This window comes from Pristis pectinata, chromosome 11 (genome assembly GCF_009764475.1).
Source record: "Pristis pectinata isolate sPriPec2 chromosome 11, sPriPec2.1.pri, whole genome shotgun sequence".
NCBI classification, from domain to species: domain Eukaryota; kingdom Metazoa; phylum Chordata; class Chondrichthyes; order Rhinopristiformes; family Pristidae; genus Pristis; species Pristis pectinata.
Window position 1 is genome coordinate 16,667,387 of NC_067415.1, and position 25,557 is coordinate 16,692,943.

The window sequence follows — 25,557 nt, forward strand, 5'->3', positions numbered from 1 at the left end:
CAGCTCCCTTAGTCTCTCCTCATAATGCATACTCTCTAAACCAAGCAGCATCCTGGTAAATCTCCTCTGCACCCTTTCCAATGCTTCCACATCCTTCCTATAATGAGGTGACCAGAACTGGACACAGTACTCTAACTGTGGTCTAACCAGAATTTTTAGAGCTGCATCATTACCTTGCGGCTCTTAAACTCGATCCCACGACTTTGGAATGCTAACATCCCATAAGCTTTCTTAACTACCCTATCCACCTGTGAGGCAACTTTGAGGGATCTATGGATATGGACCCCCAGATCCCTCTGCTCCTCCACACTACCCAGAATCCTGCCATTAACTTTGTACTCCGCCTTGGAGTTTGGCCTTCCAAAGTGTACCACCTCGCACTTCTCTGGATTGAACTCCCTCTGCCACCTCTCAGTCCAGCTCTACATCCTATCAATGTCCCTCTGCAATCTTCAACAATCCTCCACACTATCCACAACACCACCAACCTTTGTGTCGTCTGCAAACTTGCCAAACCACCCTTCCACCCCCTCATCCGAGTCATTAATAAAAATTGTGAAAAGCAGAGGTCCCAGAACCGATCCTTGTGGGACACCGCTAGTCACAGCCCTCCAATCTGAATGCACTCCGTCCACCACAACCCTCTGCTTTCTACAGGCAAGCCAATTCTGAATCCACACGGCCAAGCTTCCCTGGATCCCATGTCCTCTGACCTTCTGAAGCAGCCTACCATGTGGAACCTTTTCAAATGCCTTACTAAAATTCATGTCAATCTGTCCATGTCTAAAATCCTCATCAATCTGTCTGGTCACCTCCTCAAAGAACACTATCAGGCTTGTGAGACATGATCTGCCCTTCACAAAGCCATGCTGGTTTCCTCCTGGTGCTCCAATTTTATCCCACATGCTGAAGACAGGCAGATTGATAGGTTAGTTGGCCACAGTATATTGTTTCTAGTGTGTAGGTGAGTAGTAGAATCTGAGGGATTTGATGCAAATGTGGGGAGAATAATATGGGATTAATATAAATGGGTACCCAATGGTTGGCATGGACTCAGTGGGCCAAAGGGCCTGTTTGCGTTCTGTAAGCCTCTACATGGCTGACAACAGCCCATGATCACCTTCAAGGCTATTACATAGCTTTACATAATCACCCCAAAAGAACTTATTTTTAAATATATAAATTCCATGCTCAATTTTGTTTAATCCAGTTAGTTTAACTGTTGTACTGTCTCTGTTGTAAATTAACCTAGGGATAATAATTTTTTTTAGTCTGGGTTCTGAAATAATGAGGTTCCAGTGTTGACCATGCTGTTAGAAGGCTAAGGTATAGAGAAGTAGTAGCTACGAGAATTTAAAGAAAAAAAAATCAATTTGGTGACGTGCCAGTTTGTGGATTTCTGTTAAACTATTTTGAACCATCCTGGTTGGGTCCTGGGAATAGGCTGATTGAATGCACACTTGTCCAAGAAAAGCAGGGATCTATACTGGGACCTCTGCTGTTTGTCACATATATAAGTGACTTGGATGAAAATGTGGATGGGTGGGTTAGTAAGCTCGCAGATGATACAAAGATTGATGGTGTTGTGGATAGTGTAGAAGATTCCTAAAGGATACAGCGGTATATAGATCAGTTGCAGATATGGGTGGGAAAATGGCAGATGGAATTTAATCTGGCCAAGTGAGAGGTATTGCACTTTGGGCAAGACCCTTAACAGTGTTGATGTACAGAGGGACCTTGAGGTCCAAGTCCAGAGCTCACTTAAAGTGGCTGCACAGGTTGATAGAGTGGTAAAGAATGAATATGGCATGCTTGCCTTTATTATTTGAAGCACCGAGTTTAAGAGTCAGGAAGCTATGTTGCAGCTTTATGAAACTCTGGTTAGACCTCTTCTGGAGTATTGACTGGTTGTCCCATTATAGGAAGCATGTGGAGGCTTTGGAGAGGGTGCAGGATGCTTCCTGGATTAGAGGGCATGTGCTACAAGGAGAGGTTGGACAAACTTGTGTTCTTTTCTCTGGGGCAGCAGAGGCTGAGGGGAGACCTGATAGAGATCTATAAGGTTATGAGAGGCATAGATAGACAGTCAGTATCTTTATCCTCAGGGTTGAAATGTCTAAAACTAGAGAACATGCATTTAAGGTAGGAGGCAAGTTCAAAGGAGATGTGCAGAGCAAGTTTAAAAAGAGTGGTGAGTGCCTGGATTGTGCTGCCGGGGTGGTAGTGGAAGCAAATACAATAGAGGTGTTTTAAAGGCTCTTAGGCACATGAATATGAAGACAATGCAGGGATATGGATATTATGTAGGCAGAAGGAATTAGTTTTGTTAGGCATTTAATTAAACTAATTTAATTACTAGTTTAATTAGTTTGGCACAACATCATAGGCTGAAGGACCTGTTCCTGTGCTGTTCCATGTTCTATGTTCTAAGAACAGTGTGTGGCATGGGGTAAAGAAATGCTGAGAAAAATGTTCAACCATCTTGTACATAAAATTTCATTTATCCTTCCAATGTTTTACCATAGACTTACTAAACAGTATGGAACGATACATTTTTTGTAAAATGGAGTGGAGTGCATTGCATGTGCAAATGTTGGTCCCATTTAATTTCTTACTCTCAGTTCATAGAAAACTCCTATTTGATCTCCTCGTTTTTACTTTCATCCACATTTGATCACCACAATAACACATTGAGATTTGGGGAAAAGTAAAAGAACGCATTCTTTAAAGAAACAAAAATACCATGCCAATATTTCACTTATCCCTAACCACTGTTAAAGAAAAACATGCGATATTAGTGCACTTTTTTTAAAAATAAAACAACCCATGTTTATAATCTAATACTTTCAGTCCACCTTAAGAAATGCAGTGCATGGCTTCAGGTCAGATTTGTATTGAGCAAGATGGATTCCACAGTTGACTATTAAGATTTCAGACTTGAACATATTAAAGCTCAGGCACTTCGCTTCCCTACAAAATCAATTTCGTTCTACTACCACCCATATTGTGTAACAGCATAATCAAGGTTCAAGTGTGGAAAATGTGCTGCCTGGCACCTAGTAAAACCACATGTCACTTTGAGAGCATCATCCATCAAGTTTTGGATTGAGATCAATTTTTATGAGTAGTGTATGGATTCTTTCAGAGATATAGAATAATTTTCCATTAAAACTTGCAGTAAATTTTTAATCAGCAGGTAAACTATAGGTCAAGCTACAGACATGCTGGGCACTTGTAACATTCTCCTTTTAGCTTCAAGTTCAGCAACAATCCTAATGTGCATTCCACAGTATTATATGACCTTGTGTTTATTTTCTCTCTAACTCCTCTCATTAACGTAACCAGATCACACTGTAAACATTGGAATCACCCCAATCATACTGGCTTCACTCTATCAGAGATATTCCTTTCATCCCTTCCATCCCTCCCCCACCTCTTCCGAACTTACTTTCTTAAGTACGATGAAAGATCTTCAAACTAACATTAAACTCATTTCTCTCTCCACGGTTGCTGCCTAACCTGAGTGTTTCCAGTACTTTTTGATTTTCATAGCTTGAGCCATTTACCCAGCCTCCACCTTGTATGCTAACCTATTTTGGACAAAGGGACCAACCTTCATCATAATCTTCAAAATGGTTGCATTTTAAAACAAGAAATTTGCAGTTAAAAAATCTTTTGGATTGTGTATTGTGAATGGTCATATGACTGCCCACAAGCCTTTTCATTCATTATGCGTAATGGGAATTTTGTATTCCATGCAAGTATTACCTCATTTCCACGTTAACTCCCAGTATAGTTCTGAAACTAGTTCTCCTTTTGCTCTGAAGAAATATTGACAGGTTTCAGTCTCAAATCTTTATTACTTTTGTATTCTGTATTAAGTCTCAGTAGTTTCCCTGTGGAAATGCAACATTTCAGCTGATGCCTGTGGCTATCTGTAATAGCCTTCTGTACACACCACTCCTCTTCTTGAGATCACAATAAAGAACATCAGCTTCAGAAAAGAGATCCGTCCAGTTTTCAACGGGATAATTCAAAACTACAGGGAGCTGAGCAAAACAGATACTGGCCTCCTCTACATTGGTGAGACCAAACGCAGACTAGGTGACCGTTTCGCAGAACACCTGCGGTCTGTCCGTAACTGCGATCTGCATCTCCCCGTTGCCAGTCACTTCAACTCCCCCTGCCACACTATCACTGATATGACAGTCCTTGGCCTCCTCCACTGCCAGGAGAATTCCAAGCACAAACTGGAGGAACAGCGCCTCATTTTCTGTCTTGGAACCTTGCAGCCCAATGGCATGAATCTTGAATTCTTGCACTTTAGGTAATCCCCACCCCCTTCCCCACAAACCCCCTCCCCCCCACCATGCTGCTTCTCCCCTTTCCTAGCCTCTTTTGTTTTTTTCCCTCTCTCCTTATATTTTACCCATCCCCTGGTGGATCTGCTCTCCCCTCCTCCCCCGCACCTGCCTATCACCATCTCTTACTTGCATCTACCTGTCACCGCCCTGTGCCCACCCCACCTCCCCTCTTTTGTCCACCTATCACTGCTCTGTTTTTCCCTCATATATATTGGGCTTCCACTTTTCTTATCTTCAGTCCTGAAGAAGGGTCCTGACCCGAAACATTGACCGCCTGCTTTTCTCCACGCATGCTGCCTCGCCTGCTGAGTTCCTCCAGCATCATCGTGTTTTTCATTCAGATAGTGGAGATATTCACAAACACTTTGGATCACTTCTTATGTACATTCATAGATGTCAGATAGTTAAGAAATTTGTGTGGCAGCAGTTAAAAATTAAGGCCAAATAATTAATATACAACATTCCTCAGCTGATAAAAAATATATTAAAAAAATTGTTGCATTCAGTCAAAAATACAGTGCCATTGTTCTAGTTCAATAACATGCAAAGAACAAGCTGCTAATTAACCAGAGCAACTCAACCTCCTCACTTAGCTATTACACAGCTTTCATAACAATACTCAATTAGGAAAGTGATCAACAGAAGTGACTGAGACAGACAGCATGTGCTTATCTTTTATTCACGTTACTGAGAAGTTAAAATCATCATTAGTGCACCAATTCAAAAGGCAGAAAAAGTGTAATTTTCAGGAATTATACTACTTCTATCCAAATTTTAATTTCCAGACAGCCACTTGTTTCATTAGTGAAACAATCTTTGCAATGAAATTCAACCTCTTATGTTTATATAAACCAAAATGCCTTTCCCTTCCTTCATGTTTGCCAGTTTTTAATTAAGTACTCTAAAATGTAACCTAGCAATCACTCCTCAGTCACTAGTTTGGCCAAAGAAATTAAAACACTTCCATACAAGACAGGAATATCATGGCAACTTGAAAAGGAAATGCAAAATAATGTAAAAAAAAATCAACTATGAAATAACGGGGGGGGGGGGGAACAAAACAACCCAATAGAAAACAAAATAAAAACAATCTGCAAAAAACTTACCAGCTTGCCTAATGCAACCATCTCTTGGAGGGGTAGGTTTGCAATCTTACATAATTATAAGTTGCTTACACTTTCAAATCAGAGGGCATCAGGGTATAGAATACAGATGAAAAACACGATGATGCTGGAGGAACTCAGTTAGGTCAGGCAGCATCTATGGAGAAAAGCAGGTGGTCAACGTTTCGGGTCAGGACCCTTCTTCAGGACCCGAAAGTTCCTCCAAGCATCATAGTGTTTTTCACCTAGATTCCAGCATCTGCAGTCCTTTGTTTCTCTATGGGATACAGAATCACCCAAAACAGACTGGACAGAGAGGCTTGTTTACCAGATCTAATAAATCCAACTTGTCTATGAACTCATGACACCCAGTTGCTGGTTGAGATAACTTACTGTTCTCACGGACTGGCTGGGCAACTTACCAGAGGAAGGCAGTCAGTGTCTATGGAATGGGCAAAAAGTTCAAAAGCATTGGATGAGAAAGGAAATAATTGAAATCATTTTAAAGCAGAGGACAGATTTAAGTAAAAAAGCATTTATGATTTCATATATGTCCTTGTGATGTCAGCACAACATCATGGGCCGAAGGGCCTGTACTGTGCAGTAATGTTCTATGTTCTATATTATCAATGATTCTACAGCTCTGGAAGTCAGTTTTGTGTCATAAGAAATTACAAAATGATTTAATATCTGTCAGATGTATTGCAATAGGATAAGGCTGTGTGAAAATATGCTTCTATGCTTTACTATTTGCAATCACACATTGCCACATTCCTCCATTCATCAACAAGTCACTTTTACACTGCAGGACTTACAAATGAACAAGCTGTGTATTGTCAAGGATAAGCACATTTTTATTTCTCCAGCTGGACTAACTGATCAAACATAAACTCTTGACATGACTGCAACAAACAATGGCACAACTACACCTAAACTGCTGTTCCTTCTCAATTCACTCATTCAACCAAGTATTTGTCCTTTCACTAAGAGCATATGATCAATTATTCTGTGAATAGGTAATATTTCATAAGGAAATTTGAATATTGTGATATTAAACCATTTTATTATTTAAAGCTATCCAGTGCTATGCACAAGAACTCACCCTCTCTTTAAGTTGCTTGACAAAATAAGATGAAATCCTTACCGCTTTCTGTAGAACAAAAAGGACACTGCAGTTCAAAACATTACAGGCCTATGAGCATTGCAATACATGTGAAGTGTAAGTTGCCGGAAACTCTGAACAAGAATATTTCTACAGGAATGCCGTCAACTAATATCCTGCTGTAGTTTCACCAATCAATGCTGCTTGACTGATCTACCCAAGATTCATATGCCAGTTTAAAACTTCTGCTCAGACCCAAGGGAAGCAGAATCATTTCTTAAAGCAGAATACCCAATTCAATTCTGTTGAGGACTTGTGCTGAAGACTTGAGGATACTCATACTATTTAAACTTGAAGATTCAATATAGGCCGAGCAGAACTCCCAACTAAAATCTTCAGGACCCAAGTGTGCAGTTCCACCATTAAACTCCTGGGGGGAACACATGAAGCCTTAAGATATAATTAGCCTATATAACACAAAAACTATTATTTTGAGCTTTGACACTGCAGGTTTCCTAATTATCAATCTCTAAAAAAGCTTCAGTGACCTTAATAAGCTAAAATACAGAGTAAAATTTTTTAGTTAGCAAAAAGGTCTCATTTTATTGGGGGAGTTGTTCAGTAAAATATATAACGAGTCCCTCCTTACAAGTTTTCTTCCAACGAGTCAACTTTCCAACTATTAAAGATCAACATTGTGCTTTTGTTCAATTTTCCAAGTTACTCCAGCAACAGCCCAGAATGATACCTTCTGTAAGGAAAATGTACAAGGCAGACCCTTCTTCCATTTCCACTCCGTTGCAACCCAGATGGAGATCCAGTTAAACATCTTTATTTACCCAATTGTCAAGTTAGGAATTTGTTTACTTTAGTTTTTCAGTTAAAATCTCATACGATTGTGTGATCGAGTAAGGATGGTATGGAGATCCAGAAATTAGCGTCAAAAGGAAACTCGGGTCTTGCATTCGCCCAACAGGTAGAAGGTTCTTGTGACTTGTAGGATGACAGAAGGAACTGCAGAGTGGTGAACAAACCGATCAAAACAATGTGGATCAAGGGGACATTCAAGTTTGGGGAGTACATTTGAAATGGATGTACTGGTAGAAGGTCACAGTAATGGTTGCAGGAAAAGATACATTCCTCTGCAGTCATGAGCATAAGTCCCAAAGGATGTACTACCTGTGTGCCATCCAGGTTAAGACCTCTTAGCTACCAAATCATCAATTAACCCTTTCTCGTTTTACAATGGTGTGTTCCCTCAGATTCCCAATCTAAAAATGGCCTCCCTATCCCCACTTACAGCCTTCTGCTTGTTAACCAAATCTCTATACAGACTAACAAAATACCTTCAACACCATGGCTCCCATCTTGCCACTTAACCTTTTGGGTGACACAAATGCCTTCTGGGGGTCCAATTACAAGATATATACCAGTTTCCCTTTGTCCATTCTGGTGAGAACTTCCTCAAAATACTCTAACAAATTTGTCAGACATAATTACCCCTTCATGACGCCATGCTGACTTTGGTTGATGAGATAATGATTTCTCAAATGTGCTGATATTACTTCCTGAATAATTGAATCAAACATCTTTCTAACAATTAGACATATTGTCCTACAGTTACCTTTTTACCTCCCTCCCTTTTTGAATAAGGACATTAAAGAATAAGCTTGCATAAAGCATAAAAACAGAGCTTATAACTGATATGTAAAAACAAGATGCTTAGCTAAATTAATGTAGGTCCCTTACGTAATGAGGCAAAAGAAGTTATAGTGGGGAATGAAGAAATAGCAGAGAAATTAAACAACCATTTTGTCTGTCTTCATAAAGACAGAAAACCTTCAGGAAATACTCAAGAACTACAGGTCTTAAGTGAATAAGGAACTCAAAGAAATAATTAGTAAAAAAAAAAATTAGTACTGGAGAAATTAATGGATCTGAAAGGCAATTTATCCAAAGAATAACTCTGACATCGCACTAGGGCAAACCTGACTTTACTCAGTAGAGATATTCCCTTTGTTCTATTCATCCCTCCCCTACTCTTTCTGCAACTTACAATGAAATTGTTTTCTTTCCTTCTCAGTTCTGACCAATAGTCTTCAACCTGAAACATTAGCTCTACTTCCCTTTCCACAGATGCTGCCTGACCTGCTGAGCTTCCCCAGCATTTTCTATTTTTATTTCAAGTTTCCAGCATTTTCAGGTTTTTTCCCCAAGATGAAAGAAAATGTACCCCAAAAGCTATTTTTCAAAAGACATTGATATAAAATTCAACAGTGCTTAAATACAGAATGAGACTCACATGGCTAAAAGCTGTAGAGGAAAAGACTGAAGATTAAAACCTAAAACTCAGCCTAATGCAATAGGGATCCATGCCTTCCTATACACTTATTTAACATTCACTACCTACAGCAGGCACAATGTAGTATGAGCTTGTCAGGTGGACAAAGAAAGTGACTGAAGGATATTCTCATGCCCGTGTAACATTCCATTCGTGGGAATCCATTAATGTTCAAAATGGCGAAGAAGCTTTTGGGAACCTCCAGTCCATTTGTCGGGAACACACAGAAGCACAGCATAAAACGTCAACGAAGAGTAACAACCCCCAAACTACCTACCCCATCACGTACCTCCTCCCCTACCTGTGCCAGAGCATGCAGGTCCTGTGATACTAACCTCATCAGCCAACTCAAAACCCACAGAACTAGAGACGATGCAAGTCATTTCTGATCCTTAGGGTGCCAAAGAAGGAGTTATATTTAAGATACTATAGTGATTTTAAAGAACTAAATTACATTCCTTAAGATTGCACAAAATTCCACCTCAAAAATTTCCAACTGAGCTAATCATAAGGTATCACCTGCATTCTGCCTTGATTTTTAAATACCATATCACTGACCATCTCCTTTGCGATTCTTCATTGTCCCATTAATTCTAACCAATGGAACAAACAAACATGCAATGAATAGTGAAATTTCGTCACCTCAAAATTCACTACAATTACAGACTTTCATTCAATTTACACTTAGCTTTCAATCTTCCACATCCAAAAATCAGTTGTTCTGCACTATATTTAAATGCAGAAATCACACATTGTGGCTCCCAGTGGTGCCAATAATCTTCTAAATGATTTTCGTGAAGTTAACAGTCTGTCACAGTTCAGACCTCTTTATCATAAGTGATTATGTTTGCTGATGATTGTACATCATTCAATTCTATTTTCAACTTGAGTAATAAAGCATGAAAATAGCAAGAACTAAATAATATTCAGCCATGAGTTCGTAAGTGGCGAGTTACACTGATGTCATGCAACTCCCAGGCAACAAACATCTTCACTGAAATAGCCCAATCACACCCTCCTGATATTTTAGTGAATTTCTTTTACCATGAATTCCAACATCAATATCCTTAGGGACATCGTTGACAAGAAATTTAACTGGACTAGCACAATGTATATTGTGATAACAAAAGTATGTCAGAAACCAGTAGTGAGTGACTTCCTGAAAACTTTCCACTATCTGCAAGCCATGAGTCAGAGTGTGATGGAGTACTCTCCACATGCCATGATGAAAGTAGCTTTAGCTGCAATTAAGTAACTCAACATCATCCAAGACAGTATATGTTTGTCACCTAATCCTCTATCCTAAATATTCATTCCCATAGAGCACTATTGTACCCTGGCTATAGCACGTACCATCTTCGCACTGATGTTTCTTTCATAGCTTCTTCCAAAAGTACAGCCTCTTACGTCAGAAGGATGAGGCTAGCAAATACATGGGAATCCAAGTTGTACACTTTCCTAACATGCCAATAAATCCCATTCCTTAATCATAGATGGTTCAAAATCAAAACTCTCTACTCGACATGATTGTGGGAATATCTTCACCATGCAGACAGCAGCCATTCAAAAAAAGGTGCATCACCTTAAAGGCCATTTAGGGTTGGACAATACACACTGGTCTTGTCAGTAATGTCCACCTCCCATAACTGAATAACTATAATTCTCCAGTAAATACAAAGCAAGTAAGAATCATATTATCTTTTCCACTTATAATCTATTTGGGGGAACATTCAAAACATGGCATCAGAAGTTGTGACAAGGCCTACCTGGCCTTCATGTACATCTTTGTTGCATCCAAGCTGCCTTACATATAGAACCTGATGGGATAGATGAGTCAGTCAATGGAGACCCTAATTCTCCACACCTCACTCCTTACAGTCCTCCTCAACTTCACAGAGTTCCATATAATCATGTAATCCAGTGCGACAATGGTGTAATTATTGCTGTCAGAGAGCACAAAAGGAGAAGAGAATCTAGAACTAGGAGTCCCTGTTTAAACATGAAGGGTCAATTAGTTGGGCGTGCAGTAGGAAACAACTTTGATATGTCATACTGCTTTAGCATGTTTTGAGTCCCAGTACCCAGGGCAAGTCCACTTGCACCAAAAGTCAATGGAAAAGTACACATTCTTTATGGGAAACCTACAAGTTGTTCTGTTGCTAAAGCTGGAAACTGAGAGGTGGTAATTGTTCCACACACGGTAGGTATGTCTGACCAAAATAACAATGTCACTTTAAACCAGTAGATGATCTTGTATTTATGCGAAATGTTTACTATTTCTGGGAAAAGAGAGGCAAGTGTAAAAATGGAAAAATACAAGTCAGCTCAAAGTTACATCCTCTGACCCAGTTACTTTTCACTTGCGAACCCTGATTATCATTGTGCTATATTGCTTCCAATCATCAGTGGCAAGTTCTTGGAGGGAGAAGTTGGGTGGAGTTTAAGTAAATTCTCCATTTATTATAACCTTTCATAACTATCACAATGAAATTGAACCTTCCTCTGAGATAAAGTTACGGAAAGTTTTAATTATGCTTCAATTATCCACATATACACATTTTCCATTACATAGAGCCATAGGATAAAACTAGAGCACTATTACCAATGCGCTCAGCCTAAATAAAGACAAATAATTCAATCTGTACAGTGCTAAAACATACTTCCTGAAGACCTAATCAAAAAATGTCATTATATGCCAGACAGATTTGCCCAAATGATAAATGTAGATGTTTGATGGCAATGTGGAATTCAGACAGGCCAGGAAAGGCTTCGACTACAGTCACTTAGCTGGGTTAGCTTGATTTCTATTGACAAGAGAGACTAGTTTGATTGTGATGTGTTAAAACTGAAGTAGCCTGCAACCACTAATTTCCTCAGTCATGAACATTAGATAACTTGACTAAATCAATGTGGTATCATAGAATGGTTACAACACAGGAGACCATTTGACCCAGCTAATCTAACACTCTGAGTAAGAATAATCCAGTTAATCCCACTTCTCTAGCACTTCCCCATAGCCCTGCAAATTCTTTTTCTTTTCAGAAACTTACACAGTTCCCTTTAAATGACATCAGAACAGGAGAACTGAAAGACAGGGAGATTTTGGAATACAAGAAGAAGTGCTTTAATACTTTACAGACTAATTTAAGAGAAAAACTCAATACTTATATAAAATAAAATTAATCTTGAGAGAGAAAGTAGTCAAGACCCCGAGGGGTCTCAGCAGGTTAGATGTGGGAAAATCTGGAACTAGAGGTCCTTGCTCAAAATTAAAGGGTCATCCATTTAAAACAGAGGCAAGGTGAAATTTTCTCTCGCAAGTCTCTGGAACACTCTTCCTCAAAGGACAGTGAAAGTAGAGTTGAATACTTTAAGGTAGAGATAGATAAATTATTGATAAGCAAGGGAGTGGATGGTTACCCAAGTTATGCAGGAACGTGTAGTTAAGTTACCACAGGAACAGCCATAATATAATTGTTTGGCAAAGCAGGCTTGAGGGGCACAAGGGTTCACAGGTACACAAGGAAAATGCGAGTCCCTTACAGACTGTGACAGGAGAAATGTCAGGGAATAAGGAAATGGCAGAGAAATTAAATAAATGTTTTATGTCAGCCATGAAAGAATCCAAAAACCTTCAGGAAATTGTGGAGAACTACGTCTCAAATGGATGAGGAGCACAAAGAAATTAACATTAGTTTAAAAAAATAGTTTCAGACAAATTAATGGGATCAAAATGTGATAAGTCTCCAGAACCTGCTGACCTGCAATGCAAGGTTTTATGGGGATGGGTATTTAGATAATGGGTACACTGGTTCTCAACTTCCAAAATTCTTGCATGGCTAGGAAATAAAACTAAACTACTTAGGAAAATGAGAGGAAAATGGTGAAGTACTTACAATTAAGGCTGGTAACAGGACAATTAGTGGAATCTATTGGCAAGGAAGTGGTAACAAAACACTAACGAAATGAATAATAGGACTGGGCAAAGTGAATATGGATTTGTTAAAGTGAAATTATGTTTGACAAATCAATTAAGTTTTTTTGAGATCACAACGAGCAGAATAGATTAGGGTGAACCAGATGAAATGGCACGTTTGGACTTTCAGAAGGACTTTGCTAAGGTGCTACTCAAGGGACTATTAAAAAAAGATAATTTTGTCAGGAGGCTATTATCTGTGAGAACCTACAGGTATTGGTGCTGCAATCCCAGCCTGTTTAATAAACCCAAAATTTGCTGATGAGACTTCAGGAGAATTGAGAAAGGTTAAGTAAATGGGCAAGGACATAACAGCTGGAATACATTTTGGAAAAATTTGAGGTCATCCACTTTGATTGAAAAAAAATGGAAACACGGAATCTCTTTTAAAATGGTGAATGTTTGAAAGATCTATGTCTTAGAGAGACCTGGCTGTCCTTATACATAAAAACCACAAAGTTAATATGCAGGTGCAGCAAGCCGGAAGGTGGCTTTTATTGCAAGTGAATTTAAGTTCAAGGGCAGAAATCCCTTGCTCCAATAATATAGGGCACTGGTAAGACTGCAGCTGGAATATTGTGTGCACGTCTAGTCTCCCTACCCAAGGAAAAATATATTTGTAGTAGAGGAAATGCAACAAAAGGTTCAACATATTGATTCTTGCAGAGGCAAGTTTGAGTCTATATGATCAAGAGTTGAGCGAGAAGTGATCTAATTGAAGTGTACAAAATTCTTCCAGTAGTAGCAGGATAGATGTGGACTTGATGTTTCCCCTCAGTTGGCTGTCTAGAATTAGGGATCACAGTCTGAAAATAAGGGTTTGGCCTTTCAGAGCAGAGAAAAAGAAATTTCTTCACCCAGGGAATAATGAAACTTTGGAATTCTCTACTCAAGAGGGATGTGTAGGCTCAGTTGCTGAATATATTTAATGCAGAGATTGCTGTTTCCCTACACTAACTCCATATATCAGGATTCCCTTAACATAAAAAAAACTAGGAGATTAAAAAAAATCAGCATGATCTCGCTGACTGGCACAACGGACCAAATGTTTCTATTGCTTACGTTTTATGTTTTGAGCAGGAGGGAGAGGAGGAGAAGGATGAGCACCATTATGCACATTCAGCTTCAAGGAAACAGCTTAGGTACAGCCTAAGCATGTTAGTTGAGACAAGAGAAGCTAGGTAATCCAAAGCTAGTCTCTCTGGATGATTACAGAAATTGAAATTAAACTGAAACAAAAAATTCCAGGTTTTCAATACAGTGGAGAAGGGGAACCAACCAGAAATTGGTGTAGAAACTACTACAGGCCATACCCTGCTATAAAATTGTCACAAATTTATTAAAGCTGGCTGACTGGCAGAAGTCAGAGAGCAGGAATAAAGGGGTCCTTTTCAGGATGGCCACCACTAGTGTTGGAACTGCAACTTTTCACTTTATACATTAATGATTGGGATGAAGGAACTGATGGCACTGTGGCCAAGTTTGCAGATGATACCAAGATAGGTGGAAGACCAGGTAGTGTCACAGAGACAGGAAGTCTACAGAAGGACTTGGACAGATTGGGCAAAGTGGCAGATGGAATACAGTGTAGGGAAGTATGGGGCTAAGCACCCTGGTAAGAAGAATAAAGGTGTAGCATATTTCCTAAATGGGAAGAAAATTCAGAAATCCTGGTTCAGGATTCCCTCAAGGTTAATTTGCAGGTTGAGTAAGTAGTAAAGAAGGCAAATGCAATGTTAGCATCCATTTCAAGAGGACTTGGTTATAAAAGCAAGGATATACTGCTAGAGCATTAAGGCGTTAGTCAGACTGCATTTGGAATATTGTGAGCAATTTTGGGCCCCATATCTAATGTAGAATGTGCTGGTCCTGGAGAGGTTCCAGAGGAGGTTCACAAGGATGATCCCAAGGCTTAACACTTGATGGAGCATTCAATTTCTCTGGGCATGTACTCAATGGAGTTCAGAAGGATTGGGGGGGGGTGAGGTGGAATCTCCTCGAAACTTACCAGATACTGAAAGGCCTGCATAGAGAGGATCCAGGAGGAGAGTTTAGGATCTGAGGGCACAGCCTCAGAATAAAGAGACGTCCCTTTAAAACTAAGATGAGGAGGAATTTCTTCAACCAGAGGGTGGCAAATCTGTGGAATTCATTGCCATAAAGGGCTGTGGAGGCCAAGTCATGGAGTGTATTAAAGGCAGAGATTGATAGGTTCAAGATTGGTAAGGGGGTTAAGGGTTACGGGGAGAAGGCGAGAGAATGGGGTTGAAAAAAAAATCAGCCATGATTGAATGGCAGAGCAGACTCGATGGGCTGAATGGCCTAATTCTGCTCCTATATCTTATGGTCTGATGTCTGACAAACTTAGCTGAGTTCATTATTAATGAAGTACGAACAGGGTTGAAGAAGATGGAACAGTTTATACATGTAATTTGGTCTCTCTCTATACAAGGCATTTAATTATGTGGCACAACATAGATATTAGGCAGAATATTCAAGCAACAGCATAACATTCTAAAACGTTCAGCAATTTTTCATGAAGTGAATTTAACTAGATTTGAAATTGCTATTTACAGTACATCAAAACTGAAAATTGTACAGAATGAAATAGCAAATGAAACTACAGAATACAATTCCTCTTTGTGGCAGGTTTCAGGGCAACTGTAAACTTGGTCACAAGGCACTGAAGATGGAACAAATTCAAAAGCTGGTCTGAAACCCAGCACTACACAAACTATTACTAATATCATTTTCTATCAGTATCTGATCCAGCATTTCCTGTCATCAGGTCCAAATCACCAGGGCTGAGAGAGGTAACTACAATAAAACAAGAACCAAGAACACTTTTCCAGTTCTAATAAAAAGCCACAGGCCTGAAATATTTAACTGTGTTTTTCTCTCCACAGATGCTCTCTATGGACTTCCAGTTAGATTCTCTGGGAATCTGCAATGAAGTCACATTCAAAATTCCAATAAATTCAATGACCTGTCTACTAGGCATCATTACAGTGATCACCCCACTCACAAAATAACTTGCAAAATGTCCTTCTCAGGACCTGGACAACACTTTAGTTGCTACTATCATCTTACAAAAAAAGAGGAAAAATAATATTTGTATTATTCAATGTGTTTTCTGCTTTTATTACAGACTTCCAGTACCTGCAGTTTTTTTGACTTTCATTAGGGATATTAACTTGGATATGGAACAACCAAGAGCAGAATTAAGATGAAGAGAATCAGGTCCTGAAGAAGATGCAATTCCTGGAACAAATTTCATGAAAAGATCAACCAACCACCTAGCTAGCTATTGTGACACACATTTTCCCCATGTAATTTTCTTTTAAATGTATAAATGGGTACTTTTTGAATAAACAGACACAGAAGTACAAGGCAATTAAAGCAAGTCAATTATGTTTCATTAACCTGATGACTTTCTAATTCAAGACTGCCTTGTGTTGGTGGTTTAAGAGGAAAAAAAAAATCATGCTTCTAGGGAGACAAGACAACTCTACAGGTACATGAAGGGAGAGCTCCAATAGAAAACATATAACCCCAGCAACAGATGGTAGATGGAAAGAGCACAGTCAGTACAGAAACTCAACGAAAACCATGGCATGTGCAGATTCTTCAGCACTGTCAGGACCGTCAACTGCCCAAATACCAAATGAGAAGCAAGAAAGCAGGTGAACTTATCAAATTCAGAGAGACAATTAGCATTTGTTGGAAGGAACCTCTCAATCTCACAAAGTGATGAAAGATGTCACTGTCAGTGCTATCAAGCAGTACACATTCAATGATAACCTATTCATTGAGAGCCAGTTAGGACCCAAGAGCTGAATTCCAGATGTGAGCTGAGAGTGACCCACTCTTGACATCAAGGCAGCATTTGAGTGAATGTGGCATCAAGGAGCCCTGGTAAAACTGATCATGGGAAAAATACTCAAATATTTGTGGTTGCTGGAAGTTAATCATCACAGCAGGAGTTCTTCAGGGCAAAGAACTAGGCTGCTTCAATATTCAATTCCACATGCCACTATTCACAAATGACCCAGCCCATGCCAGCATGCAGCAATTCTTGGCAACATTCATGTATGGGCAGATAAGTGGCAAGTGACATTTGTACTACAGAAGTGCCAACCAATGACCTGACAATCTATCCTTGATATACAGTGGCATTCCATCTCCCCACCATCAACCAGAATCTCAAATGAATCAGCCACATTAATACTTTAGCTACAAGGGCAGGTCAGAGACTGGATATCCTGAAGCAAGTGATTCACTTTCTAATAAGGCAAAGCTTTTCCATCAGCTACAAGTTGCTATCAGGAACGTAACTGAATACGTTCCACTAACCTGGACGAGTTCAGCTTCAAGAGCATTATGGAAGCTGACTCCATTCAGGACTGCCACCTTATAAACTATCTTAGACATTCATTGTCTGAACTACTGGTGCACAGTGGCTGTAGTATTTACCATTTACAAAATGCACTTAACTTACTAGCATTTGACAGTTTCTCCCAAATATGCAACCCCTACTACAAGGAAGGACAAGGGCAGCAACTGCATAGGAACATTATGAGCAGCAGGTTCCTCTCCAATGGTGTCATACATCATCCTAATTTGGAAACATTTCATCTTTATTGGGTATAAATCCTGGAACACCACACCCAACAAAACTGTAGGAGTACCTATATCAGAAGGACTGGAGGTGATTCAACAAAGCGGCTCACCTTCTCAAGGCCAACAGGATGGGCAATCAAAGGTGGCCTTGCCAGTGATACCCAGATCCTGAAAAATAAATGAATAATGAGACAATTTGGTTGCATTCAGAATCTATTTCACAACTGCAACTTCATGGCATGCAAGTTATGATCCTAAGCAAACGGGTTCACAACAATCACAATCTGAGCACATACTCGGGTCAAACAAAGGTGTGTCAATGTCCCTATGCTCTGCTGAATCATACTCCCACAACATTGAATAGTATTTTCAACAAGCATCCTGCTGGAGTAGAGTTAATACAAAGGAGGAAAGAGAAAAGTTCAATCTACATCATATGAACTTGAGCTGTAAAATGTAGATGACACCTACATACATGTATCTTTAGAAGATGAGCTCCAAGTTAATCAATTCATACAGTGAGGCATATGACGATCAGGCCATACACTAAACATGTGCCTACAGCAAAATACTCACCCATGATAATAACAGTCCATACAGACAGAAGATACAAAAGTCTGAAAGCACATACCAGTGTTTTCTTTCAGGCCAACATCCCTAGCATTGGAGCTTTAATCACACACTAAAGACTGATGGGCAGGCCACATCATTCAGATAGTTGACTCCTGAAACAGGCACTTTACTCTGAGCACTGTCATGTCAAGATGGGCAGAGGAAGCAATTCAGCGAAATTCTCAGACTCCTTGGAAATCCCTAGTTTACAATCATTCAAAATGTATGAGAAGCATTTGGGATTGCATTGAGAACCCCACTGATATCCACGCATTGGGAGCAGGCAGAAGCCTAGAATAATCAGCAGAAAAGCACATCTAACTATGTACCTGCCCCGTCAATCTTCTCTTGTCTGCACTGTGTCAGAGGCGGTAGATCCCACATTGGTCTCCCCAGCCACCTCAGAACCCACAGAACATACTGCGGTGAAAGCAAGTCATTGTCACCCCAAAAGAACTGCCTAAAAGACGGCCGACCCAAAAGGCGGTACAATCCATTCATAAACTGACCTGCTGGCAGCTTGTGCCTACTGATTCTGATTGAGGTTATGCCAATGGTTTCAATACACAAGACAAATGTCGGCATGAATTAGGGAAACGCGCGGGCTTGTGCATCGGTCTCTTCGGCGGATCTACTGCAAATTAGGAACTGCCGTAGTCCATCCCAATAAAGGTTGTCCCTGCGCTACCCATGAGCTGCAGTTGATGACTGCACCATTTCTGCGGCGCCTGGTTTGATTGCTGTTGCAGACAAGATCCCTGCCAGACCCGGCGGAGGCCTCAAGTCATCGCCCCCCAGCTGACGGGGCGCATCAAACGGGACACCCGGTCCTCCATCGGCCGCTGGGTCCTCATTCCACACCCCCCCCCCCCCCCCCGATAAACATTAACGCAATAACAATCCGTTCCTAACGGACTTCTCCCTTACCCTCCGCTCCTCGCTGCAACAGCCAGACGACACCGTCGTCTCCTCCTCCCCCGCCGCCGCCCCGCTACCTCCTCAACCCGGCCACACGATAAACATTTATCCGCCGCCGCGGCTGCAGCAGCGTCACTCACACGGCCCCCAGTGCGCTTGCGCAAGTTTGGCGCCGAGAGTTCTGGGAGTTGTAGTTTTTTTTCCACATTGCTTGCCGACAACAAAATAGATCGCTGGAACAACTAAATAATTAGTGCATTTTGCAGGACAAATTCTTTGGTGTTAGCAAAAGGAACATATTACTGATTAAGTATGATTCTGGAGCCTTGTTAGGGCAACAACAATGAATAATGCTGTGGAACTGCTGAATATTTGCATTCAAAATGTTTGAGAGCAGTGGCTTTCAAACTTCTCTGTTACCTATCATCTTGCAAATCTGCCAGCTGCCTGTTTAACCTTTCCTGAATCTATAGAACATAGAACACTACAGCACAGTACAGGCCCTTCGGCCCACAATGTTATGCCAACATTTATCTTTTTGATATCTTTTAGTCTATTAAATCACTTTATAAATAAATGTTAAATAATTACAATTTTTTAAATTAAAAAAATTATAATAATGTTAAATAATCATTAAGAATTGCACCAGTTTTTTCAGCTTTAACACTTAATCATCTTTAGGAGGTACTTGTCATCTAAACTAAGTGCTGCCATACCTTACTGAGGGCTGCTCCATCTTTCCATTTCCTCAGTTTATATTCAAATAACCACTGTCTACACCCAATCCATGTGAATCATATTTGAAAGAACAAGCCACAATGAGAATTACTGCAGTTAATATTAAACTGTTAATATATTTCTCAATTCATCTTAAAAGGGGAGCAGTGAAACTCAACTAAACGAACAGGCTGCAGGATACTATAATAATGTCATTTACACTTAGTTTTAATGTGTGCTTTATTTTGACTTACTTAAACAATGGTCTAATAATATAACTGAATTATTTTACTTTCTTTGTAGTGTTACTGTGAATTTACCAACAAGTCCATTATCGCGGGCAACTAAAACTACTATTCCCAGGATCCATCACCCTCCAGGTTCTCAGCAGTCAGTTCTGAAAGAAGGTGCATGCATGACTGGTCTTCATGTTGAATTGGACCAATGAGATTTACTAAACACCGAGCTTTACAGTTAAGCGTTACACCTGTTATTACAGATAACTATTATCGTAATCTCATTTCAGGCATCTTCCAGTAGCATCTAGGTCCTGGGAACAAGCAGCTCAATTTAAAAACATAGACTCGCTAGATTACTGCTGAAATACAAATTCAAAAGTCAACTACTGCAATGCTGTAACTGAAATAAAAACAAAGTGCTGAAAATAATAAGCAGATTGAGCAGCAATTGTGGAGAGAGAAACAGAGTTAACATTTCAAATCAATGACCTAGCATGAAAACAGATGTGATGAAAAGTCATCAACATGGATCATTCCATTTCACACTCTACAGATTCCTGCCCAACCTGCGGAATATATCCAGCATTCTCTGTTTTACTTCTGCAAAAGAATCATGTAAATCTACTTATAAAAAATCATAGAGAGATGCAGTGCAGAAACAGGCCATTTAGCCCACTGAATCTATGCCAACCATCATACCCATTTACACTAATCCGATATGAATCCCATTTTATATTCTGCCCACAATCTCTTCAACTCCTCCAAGATTCTACCACTCACCTACAGATAAGGGCAATTTACAGTGACCTATTGACCTACCAACCTGCACTTCTTTGGGATGTGGGAGGGAACTGGAGCACCCAAAGGAAACTCATGCAGTCATAGGGAGAATGAGCAAACTCCACACAGACAGCATTTTTTAATTTTGAAAATAAAGTTTATTCATAATAGATTATATATACAAAAGAATAGGTACAGTGCAAAATGTTTACATTCTTAAGGGTCATTTGGTCAATACATTCAGTAGTGTGTTAACACTTTTTTAAAACCACAGCACCATTGCCACTCATGTGGTTCCCTGGGGTGATACACGCTTTCATTGTTTGAAGGGCTTCCCTACCCAACTCAGCCCCTCCATGTCCAGGAGCGGAAGGAGCCTAGACTGTGGTCCTTCTCCACAGAGCCTTTGCATTGGCTGCACCAAGCTTCAGTGCATCCCTCAGCATGTACTCCTGCAGCCTGGACTGTGCCAGTCTGCAGCATTCCCTTAGAGACATCTCGCTGTGCTGGGAGACCAACAAGTTTCAGGCAGACCAAAGGGCATTTCTCACCATGTTGATGATCTTCCAGCAGCACTTGATGTGTGTCTCGTTGTGTCCCCCTGGGAACAGCCCACAGATCAGAGAGTCCTCTGTCACGCAGCTACTTGGGATGAACCAAGACAAGGACCCTTGCATCCTTCTCCACACCCTCTTAGCAAATTCACAGTCTGCAAAAGAGGTGTGTGACTGTCTTTTCCCCAACACAGCCAACTCGAGGGCAGCATGTGTTGGGGATGTTATTCCAACTATACAGGGAGGACCTGTCTGGGACGGCACCAAGCAAGGTCTTGGTGCTTGTTGGCGAGTTCTGGTGATAAGGCATTCTGCCAGATGATTTGGATAATTTGCTCAGGGAACCACCCCACAATATCCATAGACTCTGTGTCCCGCAGTATCTGCAGCATATTCTGTGCTGACCACTGCCCGATGGACTTGCGGTCAAAGGTGTCCACACAGACAGCATCCCAGGTCAGGACTGAACCTGGATCTCCGATGCTATGAGGTAGCAGCTCTACTAGCTGTGCCACTGTGCTGCCTCATTGCACCATTAAGATAGAAGACATCCCAAGATGCTTTACAACTGCATTATTAAATGAAAATATGACTCAGAACTAGGTAAGGAATATTAGGGCAGATGAGCATAAGCTTGGTCAAAGAATTACATTTCAATGATTGGGGTGTAATTATTCTGCATTCACACCTCCTCCACACTGACATTTTGTTCCTATCACCATGGTCACCTTGCATTATCACCCCTTTTTATCCTTAATAATGGACAATATGTAGCAAACACTATACCGGAGAACATATTCTGCATCATGCTACTTCTCCGATCTATCTTTCTATTAATATAGGGCATATTGTAACAGAAACATGTTAGCACACAGAAAAGAGAGTAGTAATAACATAATTTTTTGATTAGGAGACTGTGACTTCTGAGGTGCTGCAGAGATTGCTTCTGGGGTGCCAGCCAGACTATATTAATATAGCCTGTATATATATATATATATATATATATATATATATATATAGCCTATTAATATAACCTATATTAATATATTAATATTGGATAGATCATATATGCAGGGACCATATATGATCTATCCAAAGTAAAAGAAGATACCAGGGACATCCAACAAGTTAGGTAGTACATGCAGGGATAGAGACAGAGTTAATATTTCATGTCAATTTTGAGTTTATTACAAGAGGATTTGGGGACAAGAGTAAAAACATTTTACTGAAATTATATAGGGTCCCAGTGAGACCACTACAAGAATATTGTATACAGAATCCTGTTTCCCTACCTAAGGAAACATATGAATACGAATCTAGTGCAGGTTTAACGGATGATCCTTGCAAGGGGGGGATTGTCCTATGAGGAGAGGTTAAGCAGACTGGGTCTACGTTCTCAAGTTTAGAAAATTGAGAGGGTATCTTGACAGGCTTGGCAGGGTACATGCAGGGATGATGTTTCCCCTGGCTGGAGTTGTTGTGGTTTCACAATAAGGGGTCAGCCATTCATGACGGAGATGAGATAACTTTTCACAAAGAAGGGAGTGAACCTTTGGGATTCTCTAACCAAGAACATGGAGGCTCAGATACTGAGTATATACAAGACAGGTTGACAGATTTTGGACTATTAATGGAATCAAGCATTTTGAGGTTAACACAGGAAAGTGATACCAAGATTAAAAAAATCACTTATGGTCTTAATGAAAGGCAGAGCAGGCTTATGGGGTTGAATGGCCTCTCTGTGCTTCTGTTTTTTATGTTCAAGCTAATTCCGTAATTACAAATGGAAAATTCAAAGTAGCACTACAAAGAAAGTGAAGTAATTCAGTTATCATATTATTAGACCATTGTTTAAGTGTCAAAAGAAAGCATACACTAAAGCTAAGTGTAAATGGCATGATTATTATTGTATCCTGTGACTTGTTTGTGTTGTTGCTGAGTATCACTGCTCCCCTTTTAAGATAATTAAAATTGAGAAATATATTAACAACAGTTTAATTGTAACTGCAGTAATTCTCATTGTGGCTTGTTCTTTCAAACATGATTCAGATGTGATTGGGTGTGAACAATTGGGTGTGATTTTTATAAATGACTTGGATGAGGATGTGGAAGGGTGGGTTAGTAAGTTTGCTGATGATACAAAGGTTGGTGGTGTTGTGGATAGTATAGAAGGTTGCTGTAGATTACAACAGGATATTGATAGGATGCAGAGCTGGGCTGAGAAGTGACAGATGGTGTCCAACCCGGATACGTGTGAAGTGATACACTTCGGGAGATTGAATTCAAAGGCAGAGTACAAGGTTAATGGCAGGACTCTTAGCAGTGTGGAGGAACAGAGGGATCTTGGGGTCCACGCCTGTAGATCCCTCAAGGTTGCCGCGCAGGTCGATAGGGTTGTTAAGAAGGCATATGGAGTGTTGGCCTTCATTAGTCGGGGTATTGAGTTCAAGAGCCGTGAGGTGATGTTGCAGCTCTATAGAACTCTGGTCAGACCACACTTGGAGTATTGTGTTCAGTTCTGGTCGCTTCATTATAGAAAGGATGTGGAAGCTTTAGAGAGGGTGCAGAGGAGATTTACCAGGATGCTGCCTGGATTGGAGAGCATGTCTTATGAGGATAGGTTGAGTGAGCTAGGGCTTTTCTCTTTCGAGAGAAGGAGGATGAGAGGTGACTTGATAGAGGTGTACAAGATGGTAAGAGGCATAGATCGAGTGGACAGTCAGAGACTTTTTCCCAGGGTGACAATGGCTAACACGAGGGGACATAATTTTAAGGTGATTGGAGGAAGGTATAAGGGAGATGTCAGGGGTAAGTTTTTTTTTACACAGAGTTGTGGATATGTGGAATGCACTGCCGGCAGAGGTTGTGGGGGCAGATACATTAGGGACATTTAAGAGACTCTTAGATAGACACATGAATGATGGAAAAATAGGGGGCTATGTGGGTGGGTGGGTGGGAGGGAAGGGTTAAATAGATCTTAGAGCAGGATAAAATGTCAGCACAACATTGTGGGCCAAAGGGCCTATACTGTACTGTAGTGTTCTGTAATAGTTATTTGAATATAAACTGAGGAATTGGCAAGACAGGGCAGCACTAAGTAATGGTTGGCAGCATTTATTTTAGGTGATAAATCTTCCTCATAAAGATGAAGCAATTCAGTATTTTCACAGTTGTTAAAGCAGAAAAGCCTGTTGCAGTTCGTAAGGATTAGTTAACAACATAAATAAAGGGATTTAATAGGTTAAAATATAACATACATTCAGGCAAAGTTAAACAGGCAGCTGGTAGATTTGCAAGATGATATGTAATATAGAAAAATTTGTAAACCACTGCTCTCAAACATCTTGTATGTAATTGTTCAGCAGTATAGCACTATTCATTTTTGTTACCCTAACAAGGCTCCAGAATCATACCCTATCAGTGAAATATTCCTTTTACTAATACTGATGAATTTATGCTGCAAAATTCACTAATTATTCAGTTTTATAGTTGTTCTACCAATCTATTTTTATTAATTTAAGGAATGTTAAATAACACTAATGTAAACACAGAAATATTACATTAAAATAAATTGTGCCTTATTAGAAATTACTTATTTAATATTATATTCAAAATGAGGATCATGTAAAAGTTCATTTAGTTGTTAGATTAACAAATAATTTGTTAAATTTACATTGATCCAATGTAGAAGATTGACATACAGCCCCACCCTTTCGTTTAAACAGAATGACACTTGCTTTATCCTCCTCCATTATCAGCCTAATTATAAAAGGACCTGCTGGCAGACTTGACTGGTGAACTTTCTAGGTTTTACTGATCAAATCTTAAGAATTAATCCATATTTCTCCATATGGTAATTTTTCCCCCAATAATATAAAATTATATAATCAATTTTTTGTAATCCTTATAAGGCAATTTATCCTAGTTTTATGCTGTAAAGGATATTCAATCATCATACCTACCAGTACTGTATTTTTTCCCTTTGAACCCTGCTTGGTATGATTTTTTGGTTCTTGGTTTTTCTATTGATGCCGATTGCTGTGGTCTAGAAATTGTCCTCAGGCAGTTGCAAAGAAGTCCAGTGAGGTGCTGACTCCCTACCGTGGAACTCTTCAATATCCTGCAGTGTTACTCCATGAGAAGCATTTTCTGTTGCTTTCAAGCACCTTCTTCTGTACTGCGTCATTCCAATTACATTGATATTAGCAGAGGGAGCTGTAATGCCAACCAT

At 39.9% G+C, this 25,557-nt stretch overlaps 1 protein-coding gene across 16 annotated transcripts in view; it reads right to left on the minus strand.

The window, feature by feature from the left end:
* The window catches only part of LOC127575749 (inositol polyphosphate-4-phosphatase type I A), a 165,021-nt gene extending 139,464 nt beyond the window's left edge, over positions 1-25,557 (minus strand). For 7 of the 16 annotated variants that reach the window (XM_052025790.1, XM_052025795.1, XM_052025793.1 and 4 more), the window contains exon 1: positions 19,046-19,163. The gene's annotated coding sequence lies outside the window, so the exon portion shown is untranslated. Of the gene's footprint in view, positions 1-17,616; positions 17,675-19,045; positions 19,164-25,288 lie in introns of those variants that run through there. The other 9 variants (XM_052025796.1, XM_052025784.1, XM_052025779.1 and 6 more) reach the window with 5 other exon arrangements.